Raw genomic sequence first — 25,392 nt, 5'->3', positions numbered from 1 at the left:
CTTTTCTTATGAAATACGAGACGAGTTCAGAAAATAACAGAAATTTTAAATTTTTGCCAGTTCGAAAGGACCGATTCTCATTTTTTTATTCTGTAGGTATACAGACCCCCGGATCCTAAAAACATTTTCAGCTGTATCCATTCATTACTTTGTTAAGGTTAAGATGTGTTACCACAAAGGTAAGACGTGTTTTTGTGAGCTCGGCGATTTGGGTTGTTAAAATGTATGGATCAAAGAATGATTGCAAAGCAAAAAATGATAGAAAATATAGTGCACAAAAGTGTGAGGCATGTTAAAAAAGGTAAATGGTGAGTCTGCTTTGAGTGAAACAATAAATCACGAGTGGTTTAAGGGTTTTCAAGATGGCAGTAAAGGAGCTCAAGATGGCAAACGCCCAGCGTCCCACGACCGGCGTGGAAAGAGCAAAATAAATTGTTATGAACATCTAATCTACTGAATAACTGTTTTGGACTATTTTGAAGGAGAGCAATCAATGTAAATGAATAAACAAATATTTTTAAAAGTAAATTATTAAAAAAAGTTATTTTCTGTACACATCTTCGACGTTTTTTCGACTGCATAACTTTACCATGCACATGAAAGTTTTTAAAGGAAGCAAGGGACGGTTTAAGAATTTATATTTTTGAAATGAGAAAAAAAGTGAGCCCACTCAAGTATTGATTTTATATATTTTTCAACTTTTCCATAATTCCATAATGTCAGCAAAAATGTTTTCATATTTTTGCACAATATGTAATCAAATAACAGAGTATATACCTTTAAAAATTATAAAAATGAGATCAAGAACAGGCAAATAATAAGTGCAAAATAAAATTGACCAAAATTAGGATATAAGATAATTGCTAACCGTTACCTAAAAGCTAACCTGGTGCGGAGTACTTCCGTAAATATTAAGAATGGGAAATTCCAATGACGAAGTTACGTATGAGAGCAGATATGCCTTCGAATTCTATAGACATCATGAATAAGGCCACAGGGTCGACAAAAGGAAACTGTTAAGTTGAAGAGAAAAACGGCTCATTGTTTTGCGAGAAGAAATTGACTTCACATTTTTTAGTCTTGATTTCAAGCGCTAAATCTTGCTTAAACTAAATGAAGAAATCATTTACATACCTCCAAATGAAGCGACTTTGGGAATTTGAGAGCACTTAATGAATACCGTGATTCCCAGAAATGATGAGGAAAGCGAGTTATTCTTACATGAAGTGCTCGATAAATTCTAAAACGGAAAATAAGCTACTCGTTCGGCTACTCCTTGTTGTAACGTAGGAAAACAATTTTGCTTAAATTTTGCTTACTGCCACTCTGGTAATTATTGCAAGAGGAAATCTTCAGGATAAAGGCATAAGTTTGACTCTTGAATTCCAAGAATAAAAATATTATATTTATTTTAACATGAAAGAAATTGATTCGTAAAAAAGGTAAAGGAATGTTTCGAAGGTATTTTGAATTGAAATGTTGAATTGGTTTATTTTGAATATGCGAGGATCGTGAGGAGATAAATATTTGATTGCGTTTACTTCCTCCATGCGTAGCTTAAATTTAAGTAAGGTAAAAAGTCAGAATCAGGACCATTTCTCAAGAATTTCCATGGCGTAATTTGAAAGGAAATAGTAAATATAAATGCTCTTATTTGTAGCATTCAAATAAAACTTCTCGAGAGAGAAATAATTTAAAATTCTCCACTAAAAGTTACAGGAATCCCATGAGAACACGGAAAAAAATATAGCAGTCCATTAAAATCATTGAATAAAGGAAAAACCATTGGCTACAAGCACGTTTACGTGCTTACTAAAAAGGGGGCATCTATGAAAAAAAAAATCCTTTAAAAACACGCTTACTACTACTAATGCTTAAATCCGGCATGTACTTAATCCATATTGAAGAGATATATTTCCAGTCAGTATTTTGCATCAAGTTCATATATTACAGCATTCAAACTCTAAATCTTATCCATTCTTCATATTTCACTTCATAAATTTGAACTTGAATATATTATTGGGAAAATTGAAGTAGCAAACCGTACATTACACGAGTATTTTAATTAAATTTATTTTAACCTATAAACGTACAAAAATATCAACCAACCTCACAAGAAGTTCTCCACGGGCGATCAATGCGGTGCGAATAAAAAAATTCCATCACAAGTGTAAAGGTCGGAATTATTAGTAAATCCAATAATATAAATGAGGCCCTAGCATTGAATTCCTATACCTGATTTCTCGGATTAGGCTTGATGAGAATAAATTTCAACGAAATAAATGATTCTTTGTCATGCTAATGGAATAGGATAGCTCTGACACGTGGTCAAAGTTTGACCATCTGCTTGGTGTAACTGCTATGAATTACTCGTTGCAATTGAATAATTAGACTATGGAAATCACTTTGGAATGTTGAACTCAAATTATTTAATATATTTTAAATCTACGGCTTGTTCCCGATTAAAGTACTATCATAATTTCCCATCACTCAATTCTAGTTTTGCAAACAGTATCATGAGGGAGTTCCAGGGACTAATATGGCTGTTACAATCACGTTAGATATGAAATACCAGGAATAGTTTTCAGTAATCATCGTAAGAAACAACTGGGCATTTTCTTCTGTTTTAGAGCAACTTAAAGACAAAAAAGATTCTCTATTGGTATTTTACTACGGTTTTGGTTTGAGGAATTCTGGGGCTGAAGAGGGGTACTTCGTTTCACTTGCTGGACACGTTTTTATCTGCGAAGTGAACAGCGACAGTTTACCCCTTAACGCCCTGAGTTCCAACCCGTCGACTGTTGATTGAAGGCGATTGCGGTCTGCAGTTCCCGCCATCGCTTCACGCCGAAAGCGTCATCTACCGGCTACTCCATTTGACCGCACCGCTTGCCTGTATCACGCTCCCTCTCTCGCCGACAACGGTCCCAAAACGGCCCCATTTTACCGCACAAGCCGCGAGGTGCCCCTTTCCACTCAAGCATTGGCTGCAGGCAAACGTGACACTAAGAGTCACGGCGGCAGATGGTGCATAAAGCTGGGGACGATTCTCTCGACTCGATCGTCAGTGGCAAATCCGCCATTCTCACGCACGGCTGCGTTCCCCGCGCGCGCGAATAAAATGGACTCCTCGTTCGAATGAATTTCGCCCGAAATACTCGGTCCCATCGTATGGGCAGAGGGCATTGTGTTTGAAGGAGAGTGTCCTGACGGGAATCATCACCGCGCGGGACTTTGCTGCGAACACCCGCGGCGGAAACGGCAAAGAGCCAGCCCTCCCTGCAATGACCCCACACACACACACAAACAAACGCCGAGAGGAAATCGAGATAATAATACAGAGCAACATCACGGCGCGGAGTCCGAAATTCGCGGATGTTCCATCTCGTTACATTTTGAGCTCACGTTCTCTTAATCGCATCCCTCCATCCATTTCCCCGTTTAAACTTAGACGGAGCGCATTCTGCGATTGCAATTAGAGTTCAATGTTCCGTACCTCGCTATAATGAACTCGGCTAAAAAAAATAGTATATACTTCCTATTATTACAGCAGTCGCATTGCAGGCCAAATCACAGCGGTTAAAGAACACGCGATTTATGCCTCAAAATATCCAACGGTATTTTACATCGTATAAAGTTTACGGCGGCCAAAAGCATTAGGCAAGTACTTGATAGGAATCGCATACCTTAATGAGATGATTAAACGTTTACGACTGACTTACGGAGAAATGTTTTTAAATATTCAACGAGTCCACATCTTTGTGAGGAGATTTAACTGACATGTACTGGATAACAAATTATTAAAAAATTCATTAATTTGGGGTACGTGAAGTTTATAAAGCATTGCTGGAGGCAACCCAAAGTTGCATCCCTATACTCCTCTGCTCACATTACTATTAAAACGATGTAAAAATAATGACTAATGCAGAAAATACGGGACGGACTCAATAAAATAGTATATAAGATTAAAAAGTTACGCAAAAACTATCATAAGCAGCTCCTCTGCAGCCCTAAGGAACCTCAAAAAATCGGTATGCATAATAGCAAAAAAACTGGGCTTTAGTATTGCGCTCTTGTTTTCCCGAGAAATTCATTCACGTAAAAATTTCATGGCAAAGGGACATGTGGGAAGATAAACTTTTAGACACCAAATTAATAAATTTCAGCAGTAAAATTCAATAAATTTTTTCATCAATTTGGATCTAGCAGTTGAAAGCGTTGCTAGCGGTTTTGGAACGAGATGGTCCCGGGTGCAGACATGTTGAGAAACAGGAGAAGATGTCAAGCCAAATAAACCTTGGTTGGGAGTAAGACTAAGACAGTTTAAGGCTGACCAATTACTCGCGGTTAATTGATAGGGACATAATAAGTTGCCTTGGAAATAAAAAGAGGGAGGATTTACAATGGAAAATGATAAGGCATGCAACGCATGCGAATTGAAAACTTTAATGGTCGACTACTAACTAAGGAGAAATATGTAATTATTATCATATTCGAAATTTTGGATGGTGGAACGACAGAGTTCTCGATCACAGAACTTCCATGCGTTGCCCAGGGTTTTAATGCACTCAAATATCCAAAAGGAATGCATTTAGCAAGTAATGCTGTACGCAGTTACGTACAGGAGATCAAAGATACTGAAATTAAGGAGAAAATTTGTCCCGAAAAATCAGTTTGTTGGCGGTACACTGGTAGAATATCTGATCAGCTATCGAGAGATAAGGAGTATGACTCGGCTAATGGCATTTCATGGCGAGTTTATTTCTTGCAGGGGAATACCCAACATTTTCATTTCTGAAAGAAAGATAAAGAAGCTCTCGGTAGTGTCCACCCAAATAAATAATATGAATAATAATTAGCAGTGTCACGAGTAGAGCGACCACCATAAATTTAACGCACAGCACTGCAGCCAAGGATAAAACCGTGAATGGTAACATTATCGACTAGACCTATGTACAAATTCGGCCTATATACAAAATCATCGAACCGCCGATTAGGAATGCTACCAGTCTTCTTCAAACCCCTCCAAACTACTTGCCCTTTCATTATTTTTCGTTTCACTTTTGTGAAGTTGGACGTCAAACGGCAGAAGGTAGAAATCCGAGGCTAATGTGATTGTTGAATTGAATGGTAGCTTAAGTATTAAGCTTAATTAATATTTGAAGTTAGCAGAGGAATTAAGCAATATTGTGTTGCTAAAAGTACTGAAAGTACTTTTGTGACATAAGATTCACTTTTTTGAGGGCATTAAACCGTAGGAAGTATTTATAAGCCTCAGAAATGATATCCTGAACTACTAACTGTATTAATTATAATCTCTATCGTAACAGGCTCAACTTTGTGGAGGTTCATTCTATTAAATATTCCATTAAAATTCTATATATAAATCCACCAATTTATTTATGTGGTACTTCTCAGTACCACATAAATAAATTGGTGGATTTATTCATAGTTTGTTCGCTTTTATTTAACTGGAATTATCAAAAAAGTCTTGTTTTGTCCTTGAATTTTCCACGGGCTATCGATATACGAAGAAAAAGAACAAACTTTCTGGAGTGAGGGCTAAAAGTTTGTTCAGGGATAATGTAAGCACCTGGTGGTATTCGACGCTCATCGCATGGTAGCACACAATCTTCGTTGCTGATATATTTTGTAACTATTTTTTTATTTTAGTTATTGAGGTATAAAATTACTGTAATTATATGTCGATTTAAAGTTGATTTTAACAAGCTAAATTGAGTATAACACGTTTTTATCCATGTTCGATACTTTCGATCAATTTCCCACGCTGTTATATATTGTATACTATACGTCATACCATCTACGATTAACATTGTTTCCCATCTGACACAGCCATAATTTTATCTCTTATCTGGCCATATTTATCATCTGTTGGAAGGTAAAAGATTAAGGAACTCCGAAAGTTTACTTAGAATTTGACTGTTAGTATCCATACATAGCCTGGTGGCGCCGCAAAACTGGCGCAGGCTGCAACAGAAGTTATCGCGGCGAAGTGCAGAGTCTGCCATCTTATTTATTTTACATCCATTGACTTATTTTTCCTCGGCTCATGGTTAAGATGAACGAAATTCGCTAAATCGCTGATACAACAAAGTAAATTATTTTCAGGGACATTGAGCCCTATAGAGATAGATATATTTTATGTAAAAAAGCAGAGGTCCACGTAACGAGCCCTGGGGTACACCATAGGTGATAGCGTTTTATTTGAAAATATTACCAGCCAGGCCCGTAAAAGCTTGCCGACCGCCAACATGATAGTCATGAAACCACTTCAAAGGAAGGCAGGTAAAATGTAGCCCCTTCATTTTCATCAGAACCTTCGATTGATAAACCCCGTTACCAGTCTCATTATATACTCTTAGAAACATAAAGAGATCTCATCAATTCATTATCGAATCGTACGATAAATTTTCATAAGCTCACAGAGAAGATCCATGAAACTTGCAATACTGCTGACACGCCATCGACAATTGTGGAGGTCACTCCAACACATGGCGCGGCAGTTCGGTGGGTCCTGACACCAATGAAACAAAAAAAAAGATGCCGTAGTAGAAGCGGCCGTAAATCATTCCGCACTCGACTGGAACATGGGCAGTGGAGTTGGCAACACCTGCAGGATCGGCAAGCGTCGATAATTCAGGGGGATAGCAGCGTTCCGGATGTTAGTTATGTTGTGAGAGGGGCACCCGTGTGCTTCCCGCCTTTGCCCCAGTCACTTCCAAAGGCAGGCGCCGTGATTTAAGCCGCCTTCACACCGGTTGCTGATCACCCGGGCAACGGAGGAGCAGGGATCTGTCCCCGTTCGCGAAAAGGTATTACAAGGTGCATTCTGGAAGCAACAACGCCGCCTCCATTGACTACGGAAATAATTTTAATCATGATTAAGAATCAAGAGTGACACGAAGAGACACGCATCTTTCAGAACGTCACGGAAGACATCATATAAGAACCCCATTATATTTCCAAGTCCAACAGAAACGATATCTTGAGAAAGTGGCGTAGCTAGAAAAAGCTTTGGGAGGAAATAAAGGGGCCCTGGAGGGTGACACTCCCAAGGCAACGGGGTCCGGAAAATTTTTGAAAAATGACATGCTTGAAATATATTTTACATAATTTTGGTATCATATTAATAAATGATTTTTTTACTTTAAGCAGATGCAGTTGTAATATGTCAAAACTAGACAATAGTTTTAAGTATTTGTTCTCATTTCTCTGAGGCAGTGGGGGGGATCTATTCCCCCCATCCTCCCCCATAGTTACGCCACTGTCTTGAGAGAGATATTGTGCTAAATGGATAGGTATGTGAATTCGTTTTACCCTCGAGCAGAAAAGAGCTTTAATATATGCTAATTGGAACTTCGTTAGAGCATTTTATTTTTCAACAATGACTGATGTCCTAACATCCCCAGCCACATGCCTATTGAAGCGGCTTGCGGAGCAGCAGATGTAGAATGAAGAATATTCGTCACTCGCACCCAACACTCTACACCACGAGTGGCACATTCAGTGGCGTATATGGGGGGGAACCCCCCCCCCCGCCAAAGCCTCAGGGAAATTAAAAAAAAACTATTGTTTAGTTTTGATGTACTGTGTAATAATATATAATTTATTATCTTGTATAATAATACTATAATGCATAATACTGCGTAATAATACTAACGTAATATCTGCATCTGCTAAAAGTTAAAATTTTTGTGATGTAAAATATATTTCCAGGCATGCTATTATTCAAATATTTTCTCGGACTGGTGTGGGAGGAGGGGGTGAAACCCTAGGCTATCTCATCCCCCCCCCCCCCAAAGCATACTCCTAGTTACGCCACTAGACACATTTACTTCAGTTTGTGTACGTAGACCCTTTTCAGCACTTCAAAATAATTCCTTGGTATTAATAGAATTTTAATATTTATATTTGAGATTCAGGCAAATGTTAAAAAATAAGAAATTGTTGTTTTTCTCGCGTCTTTCACCAGGTGAGTCACTCCAATAGGGTGGTTTCCTATTATTTTTTTATTGCCTAAATCGAAAGATTATTACTCCTGGAGTACGTATTTCACGCTTTTAGATTTTTAAATGACGATATCTATTTTTCGCGATTAAATGAAAAGTGAAAAATTTCAAGCGCGCGAAAACGCGACGCGTAAGTAGGAATGATGGGAAAAAGTCCGTGCGACGCATTTCTGGTTCCCCCTCCCGCCTTGTGAGGTGACCTTGATCGAGGCTCTGAGCGCTGATAGGACGCAGGATGCTATCGGGTAGCTGAGTACCTTGCTGGCTGGTAGAGCTTGGCTTAAAAAGGTTTATTAATACCTTATCAAACGAAGAAAACTTTCCGACCTAAGCCAGTTTTAATAGGTGACTATTAAGACATGTTTCTCTGAGCTCTGTGCCTCATGCATGCATTGGTAATCTCAGACGATGTATAACTCCTATCCTCTTGTGTAGAAACTAGGTCCCTGTGGCGTCACATGGAATGGCATCGTATGGGCGCCAATCTGGCCTTTTTCAAATGAGGATAAAATTTGACCCTTGCCATTCGTCTAAACCGGTATTTCAAAAACCTAATAATTTGTGTATTATGAATACACCAATAGTGAGTAACGAATCGCAATCAATGCCTTTCTTTTTCTTTGATGAAGGAAACTACCCTATTCAATGTTTATCGGTGGAAGGTAAGAGAACAGTTCATTCAACTAACTCAGCGGTAAATCCCAGAATATTATAAAAATGCTCGTAAAAATCTGTGTACATAGGTGCCCTGAGAAATTCAGGATGGCAACGCAAAATTTTTATTAATTCGTCACATGAGGTGTCATAATATGACTTATAGCTTGGGAGATTCTCTTCTCGAGCTTACGTCGCGGCTAAAACTACTGAAAATAATTACTTCTCACTTATTACTCGATTACTATTACTCTAAATAACTCCTCGTTTCTAAAAAGATTTTTCCTTCACAAATGGCATCCACTGATGTTAAAAAGCAAAATAAAAGTACATACACACAGTAGGTAAGTATCACGTAACTAACGTCATTCGACCACGCTTACTGCATTCTTTTTCTATAAATTCCAAAAGTCAAATGGCAGCTTTTGATGATATTTTAAATTTTCAGCCTTTAAATCTGTTTTTTGGCACAACTCCTTTTCATTTAAAATTTAATTTCTTTTAATTGCAATATTTCGTTATTTAAATCTTTAAAGCTAAAACTGAAATTGCGTTTAAACATTTATCGTGAACAATTCAATGAAATTAAGTTCTACTTACGAGACAAATGTTTCCTGTGAAACGTACCAACCGTTAATTAATACCAGCTTCAAAGGAATATACATACTCATAGGTATTTCATGTAAATACATTCCCAAATTTATCAGCGAAGAGTTATATTAAATCTTAATTAAAAATTAATCTAGGAATTTATTATAAACCATGAAGCTTTTTTAAACAAATATAGGGATAAGCTTAAATCTGAGTTGGGCGTAATACCAAATACCGTTCACAGATTCTACGAAAATTTAGATATTAGCCGATAAATGTGCTATCATGAAATTCATACCCACTATTTTTATCCGAGAAACGAATAAAATAAGCCAATCGTTCAACAATTGATACCGTATCTGAGGCATGAGCAGGGGATGCAGTATGCTTCAGGAGACGTCATAAAGGACCACTTGCTGTGATGCATCTACCGATCCCACCGAAAGGTCTAACAGAAAGTCAAAGGTTTGACGATGCTCTCACCTATCTATAAATTAGCATCCTGCTACGTTGGAGCAACAAACAGTTTCCACTCCTCCCTTGTCTGAAGCATACGAAATGTATAAACACCCAACTGAGGAAGGAGACGGATGCTGGCTGAAGATAGGCAAGGGGATTTGTTTAAGACTTCGCTTCGTCATCTCACTCGCGGTTGCATTGGCGAAGTCACCGAGCCAAGACGGGCGCTGGGGAGAGAAAGCCAGAGAGGCAGGCTGTGCAAATATACGTGTGCGTGACTCGCAGAAAGAGAGACTCGAAAATAAAAGAAAGCTCGAAATGTTGTCCCACCCATCGCGTTGCTTCTATCTTTGCTCGATGGGGGGCGAGGTAGATTGGGGACCGCCCTTAAGGCAGGCGTTTAATATAATGCATAAACGAGTCAGCCGAGGTCAAGTTCTAGCGTGACTCCTAATAGGCATTACATATCTGAAACCTCTAAAAACTGGAATAAGATGCTTGGCATAAGTTTCTACCAAGGTAATTTCTGGCCAAAACGACTTCTTAACTTTATACGAATAATTCATTTGCCCAGTTATAAAAAAAAGTATGCATGTAAAATAGTATTTCAATGAAAGAATACGTAAAAATGCATTTAAATAAAAGATAACTTAAACAATGTAGGCACTGAAATAAAAGACTACAAAAAAAAAGTATTTAAAAAAATACCTTAAACGATCGCTGTCTTTACCACGCTATGCTGACTTGAAGAGACAAATCTATTCAAAAGGAAACAGGTTGGTGAGTACGCTAGAGTGTTGGCTTCCTACTCCGTGGAACAGGGTTCAAATCCTGGCAGCGATTGAGATTTTTCAGACAATGCCTGCTTAAGTGATTTGTGGAGGGCGTTTTAAGTACAGCACTCCGTCCGCCAGATGGGACTTGAAATCGTGGTCTCCCTGGCCCCTTTCGCTAAAAAGTAGGCTCATGCCGACGCCGGTTTTTTTCCCACCCTATCCCTCCCTTTCCACCCCTCATGGTCCAAATACACTCCGCTGTCGGTCGTCTCCTCTAAATACCATACCATGCATTTAACGCAGATGTTTCTCAAAATTGGATTAATCAATAGAATCGTAGTTTTTGTCAGTTTGCGCGATCATGGTAGTATTTGAGCTGTACTTCAATAAAGGAGTACCATACAATATATCTAAGGCTATCCATAATGAAATCACAAAATTGATTGTTTGAGCATTTTTCATGAGTTTTGACCTATTACGAAAAGGAAGAAAATACGGACTGAAAATCCAAAGTACCGCTAATTATTGTTCAATTAATATTAGTAAAAAATACTTTCAGTACATAATATTCACATTGGACTTTATAGCAGTGGTAATTTTAAATAATTTCATTCATCTAACTAAATGATTAAATCTGAATTAACATCATATATTCGACAGCGTAATGTAAGAGAACCTTTTGTTACCGATTGTCTCATTAGATTTTTCTGCCTATAATCATTTAGTATTTCAATAATTTAGAACCTCCCACGCTTCATGCTTCATACTACATTCATTACTGGTTATTAACTTCTTTTATCTAAGAAATTTTTATTTCCACTCTAATGAGCTCACTCGATGAAGAGAATGGGAGTTTTATCCGACGACTAATATATTTAAATTGGAATGAGCAACGAACATGCAGTCAAAAGACATGAAAACTACAGAAACATGGAGTCACTTAAACAATGGAGATCCCTAAAACCAGACAAAACAAAAGTTTAATTCAGAGTCATTACATACATAAGGTGCTACATCATACTCAACCTCATCACGAATATGTACTTGAAAATGGACTCGTTCACTAATTTTCCATCATTATTGGTTGTGAAATAGATAGGACAATAAAGAGAGCCGTATTTTTATGTATTTATAATCATCGCCTGGTTCATAAGATTTTTGTCACGTAAAATCAACGGCCTTTTGAGCATTAGTTGATGACGTCACGAACCCATGCCTAGCGTTTCAATGTGTCTAGGATATTCCTCGGTGTTGTGGATGGGCTTCATGCGGCGTGTTGTTATAAACGCTGATGCCATATCGATTCCTACTTCATCATCATCATCATCATCACTGGTCAACAATCCCAAGATTAGTTTGATGCAGCTCCCCATTCAGTTTTCCCGTCATGTAATCTTTTCACACCCACGTATTTCTTCTCTTTCACATCCTACTTTACCTGTTCCATAAATTTTATTCGATGTCCTCCTATTTGTTCTTACTACCCACTTATCCCTCAACGATTGTCTTTATCAGGCCACCATGTCTCAAAATATATCCGATTAGGTTGTTCACTCTTCTTGTCATGATTTTCACAAGGCTTCTCTTCTCTCCTACTCTTCTTAGGACTTCCTCGTTACTAACTCGGTCGATCCATTTGATGCTCATCATTCTTCTGTAGCCTTTCGAAAGCATCCACCCTTGATTTCTCCACCACTTTCATTTTCAATGCCTCACTTCCTTAGAGAAGCATAATCCAAATGTAATTTCTACTTAGGGAGGAAAGCGTTATTATTGATAGGGTAGATGAAACAAAGCTCTAATGATGTCACCAACTCAATAACAATTGGCGGCGACTTTAAAGTTTTTAATAATGTTGAACATTTAACGGAATGGCTGAAGGTGGGAGTGTACTACCCCAGGGTTAGATTTTACTGTTTCTTCAAAGAATGGAAGTTTTTTTCCGACTGGATGTGGAGCAACACTATTTTCAAGCATAACTAATTTCCGTACAAGTTTTTTATTTCACATTTACCAGTCTGGACCCAGAAACAAACGCTCTGAAAGAAATGATTCACTGTATAAATATCCAGATATGTAAAGCATATAGTCTAATGATATCAATAGTCTAATGATAGTCAATTAATATTCACCACATAAAGTCGAAAAGTTACCCTTATTTGTCTGAAAATTACCCTTTTTATGCTGCAAGTCATATTTTACAGAACCTTTATTGAAAATTTCTTCACAAATGATACAGTATTCAGGTAAATTTGGTTATATTTTCTCTCGGAGTAGCAGATTGCAGTTAATGTAAACACAGACTCATTGCCTACTAGGCTAATTATGAATATGTCAGTAGAATTGTCAATACCTATACATGGCAAAATATGCATTAAGTATTATCATTACTGCAAGTATGAGACTAACCAAGTGAATCGTCAAGGCAGTTGAAAGGAGTCCAGATATTGAAATTTCCCGTAGCGAGAAAACTGTTGAAATTTCAACAGTTAATTGGGACCATTGTTGAATTCAACAGTAAATTAGGGCCACTGTTAAAACAAACTGTAACTGTTAAAACTAACAGTAACTGATAAAACTAAAAGTAACTGTTAAAACTAACAGAGGCTGTTAAAACTAACAATAACTGATGACTCTAACAGTAACAGATAAATGCAACAGTTATTGTTACAGGAGTGAATAGATTGAATGGAGAAGGGAATTCGATTCCAAATTGGATTGACATTTCTTTCTTATCTAATGCCGAGTATTAATACTTGGAGGCATTCTTAACATTTACAGTAGGTAATCATATTGACTCTTGTACCCTCGTTTTTAAAATCAGCTAACACATGTATAATAACTGCATAGCCTGAATGATAGAAACGACTTATAGTTTCACAATAAATACTTGGCTACTATATTGAAAGGTTTCATAAAAACTAGTTTGAAAGATTTTTTGTTCTTTTTTATGTTTCACAGCCGCAGAGAATCCTCAATAAATGGATTGAAAAATCATAAAATGGTATTTTGCGATAGAAAGTAACGAAAATAATTCCGATTTACGGCTGAAATATTACGAGGAGTGCAGTAAACTTTATATTATACTTCAGATCATGAGTGCTGGCCGAGGTTTAAGGACTACTCGTTGAAACTCCGCTTTACACCCGGAGACCAAACGAATACTTCAGGCGCGGCGGTCATTTCTGCAGTGTTTGATGTGAAAAAAAAGATCAAATTTAATTACTGGAAAGTCGTTCTTAGGGTTTAAAGCACGATCAAGCAGACTGAAGATACACCTTTAGTGTGTTCCATGCCATTCCTATGACTCGTAGCTATACAGAGATCCCGCCAAGCGGCTCGATGGGAAGACTATCATTAAAATTTGCGCTGCACCGAGTCATACCGCATAAGAAGAGTGTGCGTCATGTGTCACTTGAAAACCCATCATTCACAGCTTTACAGCCCATAAGCGGTATCTTTTGGCTCTCAAAAAGCAGTAAAGGTGAAGTATGAAGGTGGGATCTTGGCGAGGCTCTCGTCTTCAAACTGTTTAAGGCCATTGCAACGGCAATATTTTAAATACCTCTTTTTACCATTTTTTAGTGCTTCTTTACTTGAAATATAAATGCTATCTCAGCATTCTCTTGTTACACCGTATCACGATAAATTTGAAATAATGTTTTTCAGCGCCTAATGGATGTATTTCAAGCCGGCCAGATCATAAATAAATACGTTTTTGGTTGGATATCTAGTACAATACACGATCCATTCATGAGCCATTTATAAAGGAGCTTGGTTAGGCAGTTAGTTTATTCAAGCAGGCAATCCAGGCCTGATTAGAGGCTAAAGTACGTCACACCATTAAATTTGGATAGTTACTTGTCTTGAGTTGTGATTCCACAAAATACCATCCAATATAGTCAGAATATAGTGTTATAGAATAAATCCATGTCTTTGAATGAGTATAAACCACCCAAAGTGGTAGCGTTAAATCACGATTAATCCATTCTACCCGGTGCACCATGTCGAATACTTACAATTGAATGTATGGTTTAAATAGCCTGGTTTTTCCTTAAGAGCTCCAAAGAAAGGATTGTTTTCCTTACAACTAAGAAAATTAGAAAAGAAACACTTGTTATTTCTCAACAGTTCACCTCCACTTGTGCCGACATAAACTTATCTTCTTCAGGCTAGGATATGTTGGTTACTCAATTTTAAGTAAATTTCTAGCACCATTGAAAAGCCTCCTAAAGGATACATGGACAGTTACCCAATTAAGGGCTAATGATGTTCAAAAACTGCTGTAGATATAAATAATAATGCAAATAAGATGGTAGACACTAAAATTTCAAACGGAGGGATCTGGAGTCCAACAGAGAAGCGAAAGGGGTCCAATGATCTTTTGCTTATAATTGATGCCGGTTAAGTAGTTGAACGTGGGCTTGAACAATCCTTAAATGAGGCGATGGCGTTCGAAAAACGTGCATGCACCTAAGAAGAAAATTAGGCTACAAATTACGATTTCAAAGAAGTCTGAGAGCGGTACAAGAAATGTTATTTCGATTTCATTTATGGAATTATATTTAGCGAAGATTTTTTGAAAAGTTGACGCTAATTCAATTATCTCTTTTACATAGGATGAGTTAATTTAAAAGCAAAGAACCCTTATATTTTGTGTCTATGATTTGGGTTATGTCATAATAACAACAATCACGTTTGTACTTAGGACATCTAAATCTGCAAGATACATTGCACGCCACCACCAGCGTGTGTGGTAAGGGGTGATTCCACACCAGGCATACCACACTCATCCTAGCATTAATCAGAAACGCGCAGGCTTGCCGGAAACAGGCAAGGCATTCAGGACACCAACACGCGGTCAGACATAAAACTAAGAGAGTACCTACTAAGGACACGAACATGTTAACATGAAAATAATACTAATAGTTAGTAATTGAGACAAGATAAACCACCACATTAAGATCAAGGCACCCTATGAATTGGGAATTGTGAGAAGAATATTTGGGAGGTACGACGAAGACGAAATCTAGTCTCCAGTTTAGTTAAGATTAGAGAGATGAGTCTCCCCTCGTTCAACAAGAACTCCTTAGAAGTTTACTTCCAGAATTTTAATTAAATAACCGAGTTTCATCAGTGAATAAAAGAGCTCGCATTCAAAGGTAGCAGGGCACGTTAAAGCCTGATATGATGTTTAAACATAATGCATTACAAAGATCGTTCCATCAACTACTACGCGTCGTATGAAAGTATTCTTCAAAATTCTCTGCATTGCTCTCTGATGTAAAATTTTCCCTGGATATATATTTCTTAAACAAAATGTGTAATTTATATCAAATTTCATCTGAAAAACGCCATTTCTCAAAGCAAAACCAGACAGATGTGAGCCAAAACCTTCAAAATTCATGGATAATATAGCTAAGGCATCAAGTCAAAGATATATTGGGTGTTTTATTTCAAAGAAATCATAGCAACACTATATTACCTAGATAAAATCAATTATTTCGAAGACTACTGAGAGCTCGCGTGTGTTTTTAAAAGATTAGTCATGTTTAGGCCACTCTATCTCAGTACGGGTAAAAGTAATGTCAAAGGGAATAAAAATCCGTAATTTGTAATAATGTTTGCGAATTTGCACTAAATTTAGAGTCTCTACATAAAAAATATTTTAGATTTCTTGTCCGCTTTTTCCGATTTCCAACCACTCTGCAACGAACACTTCGGCATGATGACCGACTCAGTCTTAATAAAACGGTTTATTTACGATCCATCAATGCTTTATTTTTGCATTACTCATTTAAAAATTGCGCTATCGCTCTGAAATTTTCAACAGATCAGAATAAAATCTTTCCAAAATTCATCTTCACTTAACGCTGTGGCGAGAGACGAAATAAGAGAGGTACGGTATGGTCGGATCCGTCCCAAATTTTTTTTTCGTAGTTTCTGTCGTAGTAAAACCTTTATTCGTAGCATACTCATTGGTAATAGAATCTTCCGTGGTTCTTACGAAACCATTTCCGAGCCAATTAATGAGCAAAAGAAGAATGCATATTTCGGAGAGACATCGAGAACTTAGAATCTCACTATTGCAGCTTGCAGGGTAGTATGAAGATGTCGATGATAATTCGTAGCATTAACAGATTCGGCTGGGAGCCACCAGAGACTCGGAGGCTGCGCGCTAAGATTGCACTGCTAAAGCAATTGGGAATGGATATCTCCCGGATAATAATGAGACCTCGGATGAGTTACATACAGCAGATGATGATTGACGTAAAGCAGAATAATTGCACTAGCGTTAAGAGATAAGCTGAGAGGACACATTAGTAGAGTGCTATGTCAAACCAATCCTCGGACTGCTAACTAATAATAATGATTCGTGACGGTCAATACAAGGCAAATTACTCCAAGTTAATCTTACAAAGTTAATCTTACTTAAGTTAAGTTACTTAGAGTATATCTCATAGTTGAATCAGGAAGTAACGCATTTGTACACGATACGTGAGACAGCCTGAGAAATCCGGCAATGGCAAGATGGATTAAAAAAAATGTTATTTCTTATTTATCTCAATTACCTACCCCAGAAAACAGCACAATGAGGCCTTTGCATCGGGAGTTTCAACAATCAACAACAGGCGATCAAAAACAACCATCTCCTGGAAGGTAAGCACTAACTCACCTATCCAGGCGGGACTGGAATCCACGACCCTCGATTACATGACAGGCGAGAACTTATCCCCGCCTCCACGGAGGCCGACGAAATGGTTGTAAAAATTAGGGTAACCTATTGAAAGAATGAGGAAAAAACATCAATGCCTCATAAAAGCACTGGAAGGTCAAAAAAATGATTTATCGCTATTTTATCCACGTCTTTTCTCAGGAAATGCATCAATCAAGATGATGTAATACGAAGCGAATGAGAAATGGTGTACGCAGTGCTACCGATACGTGAATCTAAACAAAGTTCTTGAGAACCTTAACTTCTGTATGTCTATGATCAGATTATTTTTGTAACCGAATCAATGGTGATTTCATGGTGATAGCTATTTCCTTGCCTTATATATGAACCTTTAAGACTGATATCACCTAAAACAGCGCATTGTATCTGATACCCTAGAATACCATGCAGTGGAATTAAAAATAAAACCTAACCCACTGATTCTCACCGTAGAGATGGCTTGTGGGGTATCGTGTATATTTTAACCATACTCTTCAGTACCGAAAGAAAATCGCACTCGCTCAGCCATCACACTAAAGCCTTATTCCACCGCAAAAGATAGAGCTGACTTCATGCATACCCGGAAGGCAAGTACGTTTCAAATATTCATGCGAAGCGTGCAATTTCTCGGAATTCCTCGAGATCAGTCACACCCAGGCGGGGCTTGGAGTGTGGTACTTATCTTTCGATTGCCTACGAGAATGCAGCAGAGTAAAATCGTCCCTAGTTCCATATTCCCACAAGTGCTGTGACGCATAGTGCATCTCGACTGGCTTAAATTTCATATTTTAACCGGAAAATTGGAAACCATAGCGCATTACGCTGTTTGATACTGAGCCGAAACACAAATTGAGTACCTTATAGTCATGTCTATTGAACTATTGAAGCATTCATCGCGAAAATGTGAACAGATAGGCGTTTGAGGAATTTATTGCATGGCAAGATGCGTTTCTCAATTGGTAATGCGGGGATGCCTTTAAGAAAATCTCCTCATAAAATGAAAACCTAAGAAAAGGCTATGAAAAATTCATCCGCACGATAAGTTGTGAATCCACGCTAATGTTGATTAACGTCTCCGAGTATAGGTCTAAGTATGCTTTGCAAAAATATTTTTCAACGTTTTGACACATTTTTATATCTTCTTCAAGGCTAGGAATGAATATAATTACATTATATTGATAATTGAAGGCGAGAAAAATTATTACAATGTTTTAGAATAACCAAATAAATAATAAAAAATATTCAATTGAACACAAATTTTAAAAAGTAGAGAAAAAAACTTGGACATAGTATTTTTGTAAAAAGTTTTCTTCATTGATTGTAACTAAGTTAGTACATTATCATAGTTACCATCAATTTGGATATTAAATACAACTAAATTTTACTCAGAATGCCAATGTCTTATCTTTTAGAGCAGCTGTTTTTGTTTTTAGAGATAGGAATAAGGTTTCCTGGCGGAGAATAATTGATACAGGAAACGTTGAAGATGCGAGGAGTATTGCAAAGCCAAGTCATATGGCAATCGGTTTGATGTGGTGGTCAACGCGTTGATTCCCATTAAAAAGGCCTAGTTCAATTCCCAGAGGAGCGAAAAAGTTTTAACACGAATCTCCCCCATCTCAATATGGGCAGTGAGAGAACTCATCTTGATCAGCAGACCGTCAGGTGCGCAGGATGTTATGTCAAGGTTCCCTTGCAAGCTTTAGATAATAGTAAGCTAACGTAAACACCAGATTAATCGTCTACTTCATCAACACCCATCCTGGTGGTAAACCTTAATCTTAGCTGTCGATCATCCCATACGCTATAAATGCCAGATCATGGAAAACTTAGGATAATAAGGGTACTCTTGTTATTATTTTAAAATGCCTTATGATTAGGATTTCTATTCCAATTTCGACAAAAAGCAAGCAGTCACTCGAAGAGGAATACACCATTACAAGAGGGCGAGTCAATAAATAAGTCGTGAAACTGGATTGAGGCAAAAATAATCAAAGTAACTTTCTGAAATTTACTTCACTTTTCCACACATTCACTGTGTGCATTCAGGCACTTCTTCTATCTCTTTAGAATTCCCTGAAAGCCAGCAGCACGGAAGTCCTTTGAATGCTTTGGCAGCCCACGTGTCACCTGTTAGAGTACGGCATCATCTGTATCAAAATGACGACCACCCAAGTGATTTTTTAGAGGCCCAAACAGATGAGAGGCCTACAGCACGCGCTATGTTATCGATCGTCACACACCGGTAATAACGGATGAGCTCATCCATACGCTGCAGTGTGGTTGCAATTGACACCTCCGCAGGACGACCGGGATGCACCCCATCTCTGATGCTTTTCCTCCCATGGTTAAACATCAGGATCCTATTGAACACACCTTTTCGTTAGAAACCCGTTTCCGTTTTCACCATAGACGGGACGAGTTTTGCGATGCACTTCTTCGCTGGAGAGTACTTTGGCCCACAAAAAAACGCACAACTTCACGCTGTTCTTCTCATGTACAATCACTCAGCACATGTGCCATCGCGCACTAACAGCCTCTACCTAACACCTGCCAGATATAATACGGCAAACATACATTTGCTGTCATCTGCTGGCAAAAGATGCGCGCATAATTTCAAACGGTATAAGGCACACACACGTTTGCGACTTATTTATTGACACACCCTCATATTATAATATTTATACGTCACCATCCTTATGGAATTCACTTCAACTATAGGAATCAATTTGTGGAATAATGTTTCTGATAATGTTGAATTAATATTTTGGGCTGTGTCACCGCGTCAATTCATGGGTGGCCTCAACGTTTCGCAACTTGTACCCAAGAATTGACGCGGCGACATAGCCCAAAAGTTTTAATTCAACATGACGAGTGCCTGCGAAAGTTTTAACGACGAATGTTACTGATAGTTCTAAAAATATACCCTTAAAATGTGCCATTAAAGATATTATTATTACAGCCAGTGTTTTAAATTATTTTGTACTGAAACAGCTAGGAGCATACGCCCCATTGATTTTGTTCTTACTTTAAATTTGATGGCACAATTTCTGCGTCTTATAATGTTCGAACAAAATATTAATTGTTTGAAAACCATTTTAACTATCAATGTACTTAGTATGGTATGTCATTAAAGAGGAGAGTATTAATATTAAGAACACTAAAGTCTCATTTTTTTCATATTGTCTCAAAGCTATTAGCAAGATCGCACCCCAGCAAAAAAACCTTCGGTTCGAATAATTTTTACCTGAATGGAATAACTTCCCGGTATGTTACGCCGCTAATTAGATGCGCATTAGGAGTGATCATTTTCCATTTTCTTTTATATAGTATGAATTGTAATGTATAACTATGCTTTTTAGAGAGCACGATTCCACAGCTCTAAATTATTTTTCTTCTTCTTTAGCACATCTAAGTCTCCGCATCCATCAGGAATGTTTCAGATTTTCCGAAAGGCAAAACAAAATTGACGTTATAGAAACTCATAGGATGTGATACCAATGCATTGCTATGTCCATCGTGAGGTCAAACTGATCAGCACAATGGGGATGTTCAAACTCTATGTGCACGCCAACCTTCTTTTGTCATGAGTTCAAGCAATCTCCTTAAGCCCTCGGGCGTGATATTAGGAAGAATCAACGCATAACGGCAATTCTATGAGCCTGAATAACTCTCTACACTTGTGCCCGCAAAATCTTTTCACTGCATACCTATAATATTTAGTCTTGAAAGGACATGATTCCACTGGTACTTTTTCCTCTTCTTTAGCACTTCAAATTCTTCGTATTCATCCGGAATGTTTCAGATTTTCTACAAGGTAATACAAAAACTAAAATGCTAGAAACAATTTAGAAAATATAAAATTTAGAAACTCAGTGCTACTACCTACTTTATTACTATGTCTATCGTCAGGGCTATTCATGGGTTCAAACAATAGCTTTAAGCCCTCGGGTGCGGTCTCAGGAAGAATCGACGCGTTACGATAATTCTCAGAACCTTAAGAACCCTTTTACCCTTGCGTCCGCAAAATCTTTTCTCACCATACCATAACGTCGTTCTCTTCCCATTGGATTCTTCTTTCGCTAACCTCCCTCCATTCTCCTTTCTACGGGCATTTCTCATTTCCCTCCTCCCTTCCCACTCTCTCGAAGACGGAGCCTTCACACACACTCCCGCGCGCCTTGCGAGAAGAGGGCTCAATTCCTGATTCGCATCGCACCTTCGGCGCGCACATGCTCAGAAACATCGGCTCTCTTATCTCAACCGAGCCATCTCTCAAATCCTCCTCACAATCCTCCTCCTTTCGCGATGGTTCGCGGGATTGTTCCCGGCAAGGATCCCCTCTTCTCTGGGCTATCTTTCCTTTCCTTCACGAGACGTGTTCCTCTTATATCCTCACCTACCTTCATCATCCCACCTTGCCGTGGAATGAAGAAGCAGTCAAGGCAAGCATAGGGATTTAGGCGTCTGGGGGGACACGGGGGCACGTGCCCCCCCTGACGCCTAAAAAATAGACAAGATTTTGAATACGGTTATCATTACCTTCGTTTTTTTGTGTATTATGGAGCCTCAATACTTTAATTTTATATTGATAACTTTCATTTTAAAATAAAGAGAATTTCCCGTGTAGTATATGTTGTATGTTGTTTTTAATCTCAGATATGAGAAGACCGTTTGTCTGTCAGGCAGTTAAAAAACCACTTTCAACTTTTCATCCGCCCAGAAAATATCCTGGATCCACCCTTGACGGCAAATACGAAAATAACCACCCATGAAAGCTTCCGTGGGATCTTACAGCTGTGGATACTGAATTTGTTTTTTTACATTCTTACAGCTGAGGATACTGAAAACAATATTCCGCCGAGTTCAAGAGCAGAGTTCAAGTGTAGTATTCCACCAATTTCAGCTTATACTGCGTAACATTTATAATATCGATTTGAGATCCTTCCTGATAGGTTTAAGGACTTTCGATAGACATTGCCATATCTATTGTCACTAAATATTTGTGGCAGATCCCTGTAGGAGCTAGGATTCACCAATCGTGTCGTGGAAAAAATATTATATGAAAAACTAAAAGGGGGGCGCTATATTGCAGTCGTCCAGCCACACCTTAAATATATAGCGAACATATGGGATTTGGTACAAAAAAGACTCAATTCTGGAACTTTACAAAATACCATGGAAAACTACACGATTCTTAAAAATTGTTACGGGCGTAAAGAAAGATGTAAGCCAAATTAGACTGGGAGCTGCAAGAGATTTGGAGGCTTGTGCTAAGCTAAGGTTAATTGAGTAATTGAAAATAGATACCTTTGAGAGCGACACGGTCAAAATCGTATTAGAACCTCACTATATGTCCAATGGAAGAAGATAGAAGCGGTAAATTAAGAGAGATTATTATGCAGACGGATAGGTATGAGAATTCGCTTTTTCCCCGACCAGTAAGAACTTTAATAAATTCTCAGCCGAACTTCGTTTGAGCTTTTCATTTTCATTTGTTAATGACTGGTGTCCTCACACCGCCCACCGCACACCTATTGAAGTGGCTTGCGGGGTAGTATGTAGATATATTGCAATCAGCTTGTATTGAGAAAGCTTTGAGTATTAATAAGTTTGGAGGGGACGACCGTCGGCTTAGGACATTTTAACCGAGGTACAGGGATAAGGAAGGAGGGGCAGAGGAAAACCTGGCGTCGGTTTATCTAACTCGTAACTAAAGCCGTACAAAATATTCGAAGTCTTTTAGCTCGAATTGATCTTAAAGAAGTGTACTAGAAGCTCCCTTAAAGTGCTGACGCAAGGCCAACGTACACTGAATCAGCACTTGTATAGCCAGCTTGAACGAAGGCAATATATCGCAAAGCATTCATGTATAGACACGGAATCAGACCCAATAGACCAGTCTACACTTGCAAGTGAGAGATTTTAAAAATCCAGAGTACATTGAATATTCCATAATTTTCAGCCGATTAGGTTGCAAATGTGCTCGACATAATAATATGAATAATGGTTCGTATGAATCTTATTCTGGTGGACGTAGGGTGATGTTTGGGAAGAATTATGACATACGTGATTGATCATAACATAATTAGATTCTCTATTATCTACACGTATGGTAAATAACATTCCATTTTTTGACGACCCATTGGTGGATTTTGCTAGTTAGAGAGGGAATATTAATGTTAATGAAAGACCATAATAGCCACTTAAACTTGGTTATTTTCGTACTTACATCAGTTACTGCTTCAAAGGCTTCAGAATGCATCTTCGTTCCAACGCGGGAAACCCTGAAAAAAAGAAAAATAAATAAGAATTATAAGAAGCATTATTGAGGAAGCAGGTACATTTTAATGGCTGATCCCGCACTCAAAGATCCATCGTTAAAGGTATAGTGCGGCTTTCCCCCCTTAAAACCTATGGCAGAAGTACGTTTCCAACTTGTTCGCTAAAAGTAAAATTGGTTGAGTGAATGATGTGCTTTCAAGTCGTTCCACTCTATCTTATTATCTGCGCAGAGTGCCCGAGGGAAATGGAATTATTTTACAACTATTTAAAAGGCTCAGCTGGAAAGAACTGAATGGGATTCTCCGAACCTTTCACAACGCTTCTAATATTCTAAAACGATCACTCCCAGAATAGAATCATTTAGCGGAGGGGAGGCACGACGGGGCCCAAGGTGTTTAACCTCTTCGAAAGGGTTAAGGACAATCCCACCCCCGACCCTGTCTTGGGCGCGTATATACGCAGTCGGATATCACGTTGCACTCCCACGCCTAGCCATCTCTGCGCCGTGGACACTCCCCCTTCCCGTGGTTCCGCGTGGTCCAGGGAAAGACAAAGCGCTGTTCGAGCCTTCGGGAAGAGGCGCTGCGATCAAAGGCCGGCGAGCAATTCATCATCCAACTCCATACACGCATCCCTCTCGAGCAACACATACTGCATCCCTCTCCTCCCTTACTTCCTCAATTCTGAAGCACCATTCGTAAAACCTTAAGAGGACGCATCGCTCCCCAGTGAACAGACTTTTTTGTAAGCTATGTTTCATTTTGGAAATAAAGAATAAAAACTTTGTAAGGTTCAGTGTTATTTAATTATGGGCACGACCCGGTTTTCGTAACTTGGTTACATCGTCAGGTGACTGATCTTGCATGGATCTTATATTTATACACAAAGTACACAAATATGACAGTGAGGACATCTATCGGAAAGGAAAAGGACTGGTTGAGAGGGCAGGGTTGAGGGTTAAGCACGGAATGGAATAGCTCAACGACCTACCATAGACTATTGTGATTTAGAAAACTCAATGTACCCCGCTAATCCTCTCTTTCTTCTCCAACACCGCTACCTTCTTTTGCTCTCGTCTCCTCACCCACTTTAACCCCGCCCCTCCCTCATACCATTCCGTGCTTAACCCTCACCCCTGCCCTCTCAACCAGTCCTTTTCCTTTCCGATAGATGTCCTCACTGTCATATTTGTGTATAAATATAAGATGCATGCAAGATCAGTCACCTGACGATGTAACCAAGGTACGAAACCCTGGTCGTGCCAATAATTAAATAACAGAGAACCTTAGAAAGTTTTTATTGTTTATTTCCAATATGGAGGGGTTTCAGAAAGTAAAGCCTGAAGTTATTAATTATACGTTTAATTTGTTTCATGTATATTAATGCTGTAGGGCAAGGGCCAAAAATCGATTTCGCATCGTCCGGAGGGCCACAATGCTCCACGTCACTTTACCACCACTCCGATATAATTAAAAAAACATATAATTTCGAAGTGCAATGATCTTTATTTGTTAAAAAGTTCAATCAATCAATGTGATATTTGACATTGTTTATTTTCCAAGAGTGCGTCGATATATATTTTATATTGTATGTTGTGATACAATATTTTCTCTAGCCTCTAGGGGCTGCTAGAAGTTATTTGGTGCGCCGGGGTTGAAGACCCTTGCTCTTGGGTATTTAATTTTTTTATGACCAGAATTCAATGCGTAAATTCTGGTCATAAAAATTAAATACAACTTTAACAAAATATTATATTCATCATTGACATCTACTACGTCCTGATGGGATCAAGACTGAAACTATGATCGAACGCTTATATTTTATTAATATTGTTATTTTAATGCATGCTTAAAACACATTAATTATACCCCACAAAAATTAA

The sequence above is a fragment of the Ischnura elegans genome, chromosome 5 (genome assembly GCF_921293095.1).
Source record: "Ischnura elegans chromosome 5, ioIscEleg1.1, whole genome shotgun sequence".
Classification (NCBI taxonomy): Eukaryota; Metazoa; Arthropoda; class Insecta; order Odonata; family Coenagrionidae; genus Ischnura; species Ischnura elegans.
Note: the sequence above shows the minus strand (reverse complement) of the source record.